We start from the raw sequence: 10,741 nt of genomic DNA, 5'->3' as shown, positions 1-10,741 counted from the left end.
ATTTATCTTTTAACCCAAGATCAGATGAAGACAAAAGCAGGGGAGACCTGACTTTCAGACAGATTTGGTAAGCAGGAGGAACCAAAACTCCCTTAATTTGGTTCATTGGTTTGTGTTGCTGTTATAAATACCTGGTATGATACTAATGAGACTTTTCCATCTGGTTCTTGCCTTAAAAAAAAGAAGAACTAGGAGATAAAGGCAGGATTAATCTCAGTTGAAAGCCAGGGGTTTCAGGTGGAAGGGCAATGAAGAAGTGAACTAAGACCACATTGTCTAAGGAAGCGGCCATGTGTCTCCATTTGGGTGACACATGTTTGGGTGATGCAATCTTTACCTGGTGATCCTGGCCTAAGGTCTCCTAAGAGAGTCCACCCCACCCCCACCTTCTTGGGGGTAGTTCTGGATCTGGATTCTGGGGCAGGTGGGACCTGCATGGGGGTTGAGTGAAATCAGCCTGTCCTGGCTTCAGCACATGGTATTCCAGACAGGCCAACCCACTTCTTTAATCAGTCATCACGGGGATGAATAATAATTGCACATATGGTCACTGAAATCTGTTTCCCTTTCAAAGTGCTCATGGTCTGGCTTGAGCTGGGTTGGGATTCTGCAGATTGGCACTTGGGCAACTGCTTTTCCCTGCTGAAGTGTCAGAGCATTGAAGATCAGCTCATAATCCTTTCTTGGCATATGACTTCCAGAGTTATTGCAAACCATAATTGCAGAATGGAGTTGCAGGCTGGAGTTTGTGTGGCTGCAACACTTTTTTTACAAGCTTGTACAGAATGTCAGGAGGGAAACTTTAGTTTGCATTTTTACATTTGCAACGTGAAGAATGTTTTGTAAATATCTTAAAACTGAAAGAAAAAAGCAACCCCAACTGAAAACACACACACACACACACACACACATCCCAACTCTAAGAAAGCTTATTTTTGCTAATCACAAACATCAGGTATCTGGCGATCGAGCAATTTCCTGGCAAGAAATACTGCAAGACAAGTCTGGAAGGGTTTTATGAATGTTGAGTAACTCATGAACCACAGCCCGTACCCAACTTTTACAGCATGCGAGGTGCAGAGCAATTTCACATACTCTTTGGGACTGCTTTGTTCTGTAATCAAACCTGGGAACAAAACGGCCATAGAGTAATATGAGTCTAAATAGAAAATGGAAACATATGTGGGAAATATAGCTGAAAAAACAGTGAACGTTGGATACATGTTAATAGTGATTCAAAGGACATTTCACTTCTCTATTGGTTGGCCTAGAATAAGGTGAGATGACCGTGTGTTTGGCGTACAACCAAATACACGAGAATGACCATAGCAAGAAACTGGATTTGGTAGCCTCAGTCATTAGCGAGTGTCTTCAGTAAGTTGTATTTACACTGCATTCACTAATACGCTATCTCCTTAGCGGATAGCCAGGCCCAGGAGATGTTTTCCTGTATCAGCATTTAAAATCCACAAGGTATTACATAAGCCACCACCAAGTAACAATAACAAATCACTGCACTTCTTGGAATCACTGAATCATAACTGGAAGGGGCCTGAGATGTCATCCAGTCTCAATTCCCTTTCAGGGCAGAGTCCTTCTCCCTTTAAAAAATGGCATCACTTTCGTCTCTCAGCCTGTGATTAAGTCTTTTCAGGGCAGGAAGCTCATTACAAAGAAGCTCTTTTTGTTGGATAGTTATCCTTGTTATGACTTTTTTTTTTTTGAGACTCTCTGAATTTCTACCACTTCCCTTGTTCACTTTTTGAAGACTTTCCAAATCCTCGTGACCGCCCTTAGTTCTTTAAAAGCAGGTCTCTTGCTGGTCCTGGGTCTTTCAATTGGTAAATAAAAAACATTAAGTGAAATGGCTATAGAAAGTCCAAACATCAGTGGTCATACTAATGGTGATCTCATGTCCAGCTTAGTCACAGCTGTTGGCTAGACTCTATGGCAACAATTGTGTCACCAGCAACTAGTGACTGTTTGTGTCTTCTTTTCTGATCTTTATACCTCTTACTTCATCGTATGATTACATTGGATAATTCATCAGTACATCTGTGATTCTGTACCCAAAAGGCATGTGAATTTTTCCCCCCATTTCTATTACCGCCAACTTGGTCTAGGCCACTGTATTGGTTCCCTGAGGCTTTCACAACAAAGCACCACAGGCTGGGCGGCTTAAACAACAGACATTTATTTTCTCACCATTCTGGAGGCTAGAAGTCTGAGATCAAGGGGTCAGCGGGGTTTGTTCTCTCCGAGACTATGAGGGAAGGATCTATTCCAGGCCTCTGTCCTTGGCTTGTGTTCTCCCTGTATCTGCACCTTCCCTCTGTATGTGTATATGTCCACATTTTGCTTTCTTATAAAGACACCAGGCCTACTGAACTAAGGTCAACCTTAATAACGTCATTTTGATTTAATTACCTCTTCAAAGACCCTCTCTCCAAATACAGTCACATTCTGAGGCGCTGGAGGCTAGGACTTCCATCTCTGAAGCTGTGGGGAAGGCAGGCACAATCCAGTCCATAACAGCCGCCATCATCTCTCATCTGAATGAATTGAAATGACCTCTAAACTGGTACCCTCAGGTCCACTTTGCGTTCTTCAATCCCATCTCCAAAGAGTAGTAGAAGTGATTTTCCTAACTTAGGAATTGTATCATGTCATTCCTCAACTTAGTCTTCCAATCGTGGTCTAATACACTGTAAAGCATAAAAGACATACAGGCCAGGTAGGATCTGGTTCCTTCCAATCTTTATCAATCTCCCTAATAGTTCCTTGCTTGTTGTGCTTTAGCCATATTCATCTTTCAGTCCTAATACCACATCTTTTTCTGGTCTCTGGGCATTTTCCTCTACTTGGAACATTTGCTCCATTCTTCTGTAGCCAGGGCCTTCTAATTCTTAGATCCCAGCTTAAATCTCTCTCAATAAAGAGTTTTCTCATCTCCTAAAGAAAGTCCCCCTTCTTCTCTCTCTCAGCCTTCCATTTGTTTTTGTCACAACCTTTAGAATAAATTGTAGTTATTTCGTGTTTGCTTGGTTTTTGTCTTTCTTTTCTAGTAGAGAGCAGATTCTGAGATTCGCTTATTATTGTGTTTATAATACCTAATATAGTACCAGGTGCCTAGTAGGCACTCAAATATTATTGAGTGAATTGTTAGGATCCCTAATACAGCGTTGTATACTAATAATATTGGCAGCCTCATTTTGTTCCTGACTTCAAGAGGGATGCCTCTAATTTTTCACCGTTTAATTACGTCTTAAATATGCTGTTATTTCAGGTTTCGGATAGAAATCTCTAACAGACACTTCGGGTACCCTAAGTAACATATTTATTTCCTTCTAATAAAGCTCTGACTTTGTTTGGGTAATCCACACTCCTTCACATGGCCGTGTTTTCTTCATCATCTCACTCCCATTACCAGGGGTTGGTCTAAGAATGAGGTTGTGATGAAATTCCAGCTAATGAGACAAAAGTCTTTTGGGAACCTTCTAAGAAAGATTCTCCATTTTATAGACGGTGGGAGAAAATAGTCCTTCTTCCAGGGCACATTGCTATTTTTGCAGAATAATGTCTGTGAGGCAAGGTAGCAAGGAGAATGCCAATACCATGAACAGAGAGAAATATGGAGGGACATTATATCTTTTTTTTTTTTAGTACATCTGTTTCTTATGAATTTATGAAATCAGACCACATGCAAGAAACACGATAGTCACCAAAAGTGGTTAAAACTGCGAACTACAATACATTGAAAATACCACATTTAGGATACAATTGTATACTGAAAAAGGTAGCAATGCCAAGAAAATTGGCAATTAAAAAAAATCTTGTTAAAGACAATTCTCAGTTGTGTTTAAAATCCTCCATTTTAACATCTGCAAAAGAGTCAAATTTATTATTTTACATCAAATTTATTATTTTACATCATTATGGAAGTTAAAGAGAACAATCAAGTTGTCTCATGGACCGGAAGGTGACTTATTAATTCCCTTTCATTTCCAAACCTCATTAAGCACTCACTACATTTATGAGGTAAATCAGCTGAATGCTTGAAATCTAGCTGAATTTTAAGATCTGCAATCTGTCCTCTTGAATATTCACGATATTGACATAAAAAAATCCCTTCAGATAAGTGTGAATTTAAATGTTTGCAATATTCTAGCATGCTTGAAAAGCCTTTCCCACAGTCATCACAGACATGAGCAAAAATTTTAGTCTGTTCAATAGCAACAGGCCTGTTAACATTTGTATGACGTCTACTCTGAAACCCACATACTTGACATACAAAGAAGTTTTTACATTTGTCAAATGTAATTTTGCTTAAGAGGCTGTACTGTCCATGTTCTCCATTGTTATACTTATCACTTAAGTCTATTAATTCACATGCATGCTCATTTACCCCATGGCCGTGCAAGTCTTCTGGATCATTCATTTCATGTTCACAGAACTGACACAAGTACTGCTCATCACAGCTGTGCTCCTGGAAATGTAGGTAGAGTTCACTGCTTGGGGAGAACCGTACATCACACTGCTCTCACCAATAAAGGTGATCACTAAAATGGGTGTCTGCAATGTGCTGGCTGAGGTTCTCAAAAATTACTGTTTTATAGTCACAGTATTTACAAATGTAGGGATCCTCTTCATGCAGTTTGGATGTTCGATCGGAAGCACATTGGTAGAGAAACTTTCTTTGCATACTCGACACACATTTGAATCACTACGCTTATGCTTCAAGATCACATATGCTGCTTTAAATCAGAAAAATATTCGCTGTTGAACTCACAAAGTTCACACTGATAGAGGCCACTGCTATTAGCTCTCAGTAAAGGCCATTTCTTCTGGGCAGTCACATTCAAAGCTTCGCTCTTGTCAAGAATTTTGCAAAATTTAGCTGGTGGCTCTTCATCAGTTTGGTCTTGGAGACTCTCAGAGGAATTGTTCTCGGTCTCTATATCATAATCTTCAGAAATTGCATGCACTTCTGCAGCAACTGGAACATCTTCAGCAATGTGAACTTCTTTTTTTTTTTTGAAAGGAATTCCTTTATTTTTATTATTTATTTATTTTTTATTTATTTTTAGCTGTTGGTCTTCGTTTCTGTGAGAGGGCTTTCTCTAGTTGCGGCAAGCAGGGGCCACTCTTCATCGCGGTGCGCGGGCCTCTCACTGTCGTGGCCTCTCTTGTTGCAGAGCACAGGCTCCAGACGCGCAGGCTCAGTAGTTGTGGCTCACGGGCCCAGTTGCTCTGCGGCATGTGGGATTCTTTCAGACCAGGGCTTGAACCCGCGTCCCCTGCATTGGCAGGCAGACTCTCAACCACTGCGCCACCAGGGAAGCCCAGTGTGAGCTTCTATAGGGCTCTCCTCTTGAGTTTGCTGGTTGATTGATTCAGGGGAGTCGCACTCTTCATCACAAATGTCAGTTATCAGCAAATTTTTCTGTAGAAAAGGCAGTGTGGTCTAGAATTCTAAGTACAGGACCTGGAACCAGGTAGTTTTGATTTCTGTGTGTGGCCTTGATTCCATCTGTAAATTTTGGCAAGTCATTTGATGGCTCTGTATCAGAATCATCATCATTTAGTTGTCATGTCTCTAGGCTACTGTCAGCTGTGGCGGTTTCTCAGACTTCCCTTGTTTTCGACGACCATGACAATTTCGAGGGGACTGGTAGGGTATTTTGCAGGATGTCCCGCTAATGAACTTTGTTGTTTTTTTCATGATTAGACTTTGTTGTCAAAATATTTTGTCTGGTTGTCTCATAGAACAAACACTGTAACAATGATCAGAAGAAATTCCATGGAATCCATCTGCAATTCTGCTTATTCCAGAGGAATCTGAATAACGAGAAGGGTATGAAGTCTTCCTTTTTCTTTTCTTAGGATACTCATCCATATCTTTTTAATTTGGTATATTTCTTAATACTGGAGTGAGGAAAAATGAATTACAGGAAGTTTGCACAGATAATAAAAAAAAAAAAGCCAGTCCTTGGGGTCCGCCCGGCCAGCCCAGGCGCAGCTCCGAGGAGGCGGCGGACCAGACGCCCGAGCGGGGCGGGGCGGAGGGGCCGCGCAGCCCCGCCCCCGGGCGCACGGCGGCGGGCGGCGCCGCTCTGGCCCTCACGCTCCGGGGCGCTCCTCCGGGCCAGCCCCACTCACTCCCCGCGCGCCCTACGCCCTGCCTGCCGGGTCCCCGGCCCAGGCTCGGTGGCCGCACTCCGGCACGCTGTGTCTTTGATGATGATTTTGAGCTACTTAATTAACTATCCCTGGAGCACTTTACCTAAGACTTCTTCCTTTTTTTAAGGTTGTCGGTCTGGAGATTTCTAATGCTTATAGCTAAAACAACTTTTCTGCAATATTGCAACCTGCAATATTAGGCTGTTGAAGTTTTCCTCTATGTCTAGTTTACTAAGGTGATTTTTTTGGTAAGTATTTTTTTCTCTCATCAGGAACTGGTTCAAATGTTTTTCTTCATCTTTTGAGATGGAGGTATGATATTCTTCCTTTAATCTGTTAGTGTAGTGAATACCGTCAATAGTCAATATATTTCCCGAGGCTGAAACACCTTTGCCTTTTGGGGATCAACCAAGCTTGACTGTGAAGTAGTATTCGTTTTAATAATTGACTGGGTTCAAATACTAACTTATACTTTAGTTGTGATACTTGCGTTTATTTTCAAAAGTGATGCATGTTTATACATTTATTTTTTATTTTTACTTTTTGGTTCTGTCTTCTTGTGTTTTGCATATCTGGTCAGGCTGATTTCTTATGGTGAATTGGGAAGTTTTGTGTTTCTCTGTGCTCTGGAACAGCTTCTTAAAAATAGAGTTTTTGGATTTCCCTGGTGGTCCGGTGGTTAAGACTCCGAGCTTCCAACGCAGAGGGTGCGGGTTCGATCCCTGGTTGGGGAGTTAAGATGCCACGTGCCACCCGGTGAGACCAGAAAGTAAAAAAAGAAAATTTTAATAGAATTTTCTCTTCCCTGAAGACCTGGTAAATTCTTGTATAAAATGATCTGAGTAGATCTTTTAGTAACTTTTCAAAAGTAGATATTTTAATAGCTTCTTAATTTTTTGGTATGATTTTGGGTTTAAGTTTTCCACTTCTTCCTGAGATGATTTTGGTAATTAATCTACTCCTGGAAGTAATTTTATTTATCTATATTTTCAAATATATTTCATAAGTTTGAGCATAATATTCTCATGTAATATTTAAATATCCTTTGTATCTGTAGATACATGGTCATCTTTATTCTTAATGCTGCATTCGTGTGCTTCCTCTAGCTTTAAAATATCGTATTTACCAGAATTTGCCTATTTTGTTTCTTTTTAAAACTTTGGGGTTTTTTGATCAAGTTTACTAGGGTTTTTGTCTGTTTATATTATATTAATGTCTGACCATGTCTCAACTCCTTCTTGAAACATTAACTTCACTTACTTTCCCAGATACTAGTCTCCTGATTTTTTCAACTCAACACTTTTTATTTCAATCTCCGTAGCTGGTTTCTCCACCCCTTTCCAACTCTGAATGTTGCTGTGTCTCAGGGTTCTAATGCAGACCTATTTTCTTTATCTTCCTGAACTCTCTAGGTGATCTCATCCGAGGGTCTGAGTGAACAATGGTTCTGGGTGTGGGAGCTGGATCTAATGTGCTTAGAACCTAATCCCAATTCTGTCACTTAATAGCTTTGTGATATAGTATTTGTATATAGTGAGGGAAACAAATTTTTCTGTGCCTTGAGTTTCTGAAGAAATAGTAATGGTATCTATTTCAGAGAACAGTTGTGAAGAATTCAGTTAATACATTTTAAGAAATCTAGAACAATGGAATATAGTTCAGTCACTATAAATATTAGCTATTACCAATATTCATCTCCATGCTTCAATATCATTTATAAGCTGATGAGCTTCCCTGGTATTCTACCTCTCAGTGAGTGGCACCACCATTCGTTCAGTTGGGAACAGTAGCATGGGCAGGACTTTTATCTCCCTTGTACACTGAAGTCTCCCCAGTACCTCACAAATCTCTGGCATATAGTAGATGCTCAATAAATATTAAGCATGTCACAATCTATGAATATCATTTTGTCCATAACCCACAAATACAGTGCCATCATTTCTAAAAAGTTTAAAACTTCAGTTTTAATAGTAGAGTCATGTACATCTGATTATGAAAGGCTGGGAAAGAAAAAGTAAACAAAAATGTAATGGAAAATACAGTACACATTGCAATTAAAAAGGTAAAAATTACAGAATCCATAGTTTATTTGATCAAACCCACAAATACAAGTAAAAGAAAAGAAATATACTTAGGTAAAATGAGTAACAAACATAAAAGAAAATGGAAGGAATAAGATCAAACAGCTCAATAATTGCAATAAATACGAGCAGATTGAATCCTTTCATTAAAAATACATATAGATTGTGATTTCAGACTCAAAAGATACCGTGTATCAGTCAACAAATAAATAATAGATCTGGCTAAAGTAATTGAAATCCATTTGATAGATGTAAAGTTACTACTTAAAATGTAAAAAGTACTCCTGCAAATCGAGAAGAAAGTGTGGAATAATCCAAAGGGAAAGTGAGCAAAGTATATACAATGATAATTCATAGTACAACAACTCCAAATGACTCAAAAAATAAGAAAAGTTGCTCAAATTCACAAATAGTCTGGGAAATAAAATTGAATTAACAATGAAATAGCACTTAATACTCACAGACTAGCGAAAATGAATTCAAAGATCTATAACTGTTACAGGTAGAAATCTAGGGAAAAGGTACTCATATGCATTGCTGGTGGCAAGATAAATTGTTAATCTTTTTTTGGAAAGCAATCTGACAACACCTATTAAAATAATGTATAGCTTTTGACCTAGAAATGCACTCCTGGGAAAATTTTCTTTTAGAAACAAAAGCCACAGTACATAAGAATCCATACACATAGCTATTTATTACGCCATTGTTAGTTGTGGCAGAAATGAGAAAGAAACATACTGACCATCAAATGAATGAATGAGCTGCATACCAGTTGATTTGAAAAGCTATCCACAAAGTATTTTTAGGTAGAGAAAGGAAGCAGGAAAATATATAATATGATTCCATTATTGCAAAACATACAATAACCCCTTCCAAACAAAAAACTGTATGTGTGTTTGTGTATGGGAATGGAATTATATTTATGTATAGAAATATATACATGATTAAGCAAATAAATAAGCTGAAGTATTGTTATAGTAAATCAAGTATATATAAGACTAAGTATCTGTATGTGTTTGTATCCAGAATAAAGTGTGTGTGTGTGTGTGTAAGGACAGGAAAAACATACACATATGATAGAATATACATATATTTATGTACATAGGGGACTAGTTATATGGATGTCTATGTATGTAAGATTATGAAGATGTCGATTTAAACAGGAGTAATGTTGAATGATCAGATTATGGGTATAATTGGGTGTATATGTACACAAGTGTGTGGATGGACTTGAGATTGGGATGGCATATAAAGTTGGGGAGGAGCTAAGGTTAGGTTTGTAGTGGTCATGGTTGTAGATGGGAATGAAGTTAAAGATGGACATCTGTATGAGGTTGTGGACATGTATATGGATAGAATTAAGGGCATAAATCTGGATTCAAATCTGGATCTGGAGGAGATTACAATCTATTTTCTACATAATTATATACAGGATTTTATATATCTATAGCTCCATAGGATTATGAATATAGATTGTCTGACTGTATAGGGTTATTCATTGGATTTTTTAGCTGTACCAGAATAGGATTTTTATTCCACATCTGTTTAAGATCATGCTTAATTATATAAAACTGTATAAATCCAATGTGTGTATGAATACATATATGTAAATACACATATTAATGTATCTGTGCTTTACATTATACAATTATGAAAATGCATCTCTCTATAGTTTTAATATCTAGTAGTTTATAAATATATCTGTGTAGAAATTCTTCTATGGACTTGTGTAAACAAATATACATCTATCTATACAGGAATATATAGACATTTATACATGAGTCTACTCCTGTAATGGATTATGCAAATATATCTGTATCTTCATAAGGGATTATGCAAATAGATTATTTACAAAATGAATTATGCAAAAGGACATTTTGTTAAGATTATGTAAATATACCCATGTTTGTAGAGGATGATCCAAATATTTCTTTCTCTGATTCCATATCAGATTATGCATTGATAGCTACCCCGAATTATGTAGCTTCACCTATAGAATGCTAATACATAAATAGTCTCTATATAGTGTTCCATAAATGTATGGGTATCTGCTTAGTATTACAAAATATTGCTGTATCAGTAATTTCATCTGTTTAGAATACATAAATATATCTTTAAAGATTATGTATATCAGTTAGTATCTATAACTTTATATGTTTAGAATAATCTATCTCTGTATGGTGTTATTTAGGGTACTAGCTTCTGTTCCTACATGGAACCATGAAAATTTCTGTGTGTCACTATCGATATAGGATTATGTAAGTAGAGCTCCCTTATATATCTGTATGGGATTATGTGTAAATACATATATTTGACACTATGTAAGATATATATATTTTTGTGTGTGTCTGGATCTGGAGCTTGCTTAATATTAGTAAAATGTATCTGTATATATAGTCATGCAGGATTATGTAAATTTATTTGTACTAGGTCTATAATTGTAAATACATTTGTATTTGTATATGCATAGAATGTCATCA

The 10,741-nt window shown here is 37.8% G+C and overlaps 1 pseudogene; it reads right to left on the bottom strand.

The window, feature by feature from the left end:
• Positions 1 to 3,955: 3,955 nt before the first annotated feature.
• On the bottom strand, positions 3,956 to 5,896 carry LOC132360303 (zinc finger protein 639-like; annotated as a pseudogene).
• Positions 5,897 to 10,741: the final 4,845 nt, after the last annotated feature.

Source organism: Balaenoptera ricei, chromosome 2 (assembly GCF_028023285.1).
Source record: "Balaenoptera ricei isolate mBalRic1 chromosome 2, mBalRic1.hap2, whole genome shotgun sequence".
Classification (NCBI taxonomy): domain Eukaryota; kingdom Metazoa; phylum Chordata; class Mammalia; order Artiodactyla; family Balaenopteridae; genus Balaenoptera; species Balaenoptera ricei.
This window is presented reverse-complemented; position numbering and strand designations above follow the sequence as displayed.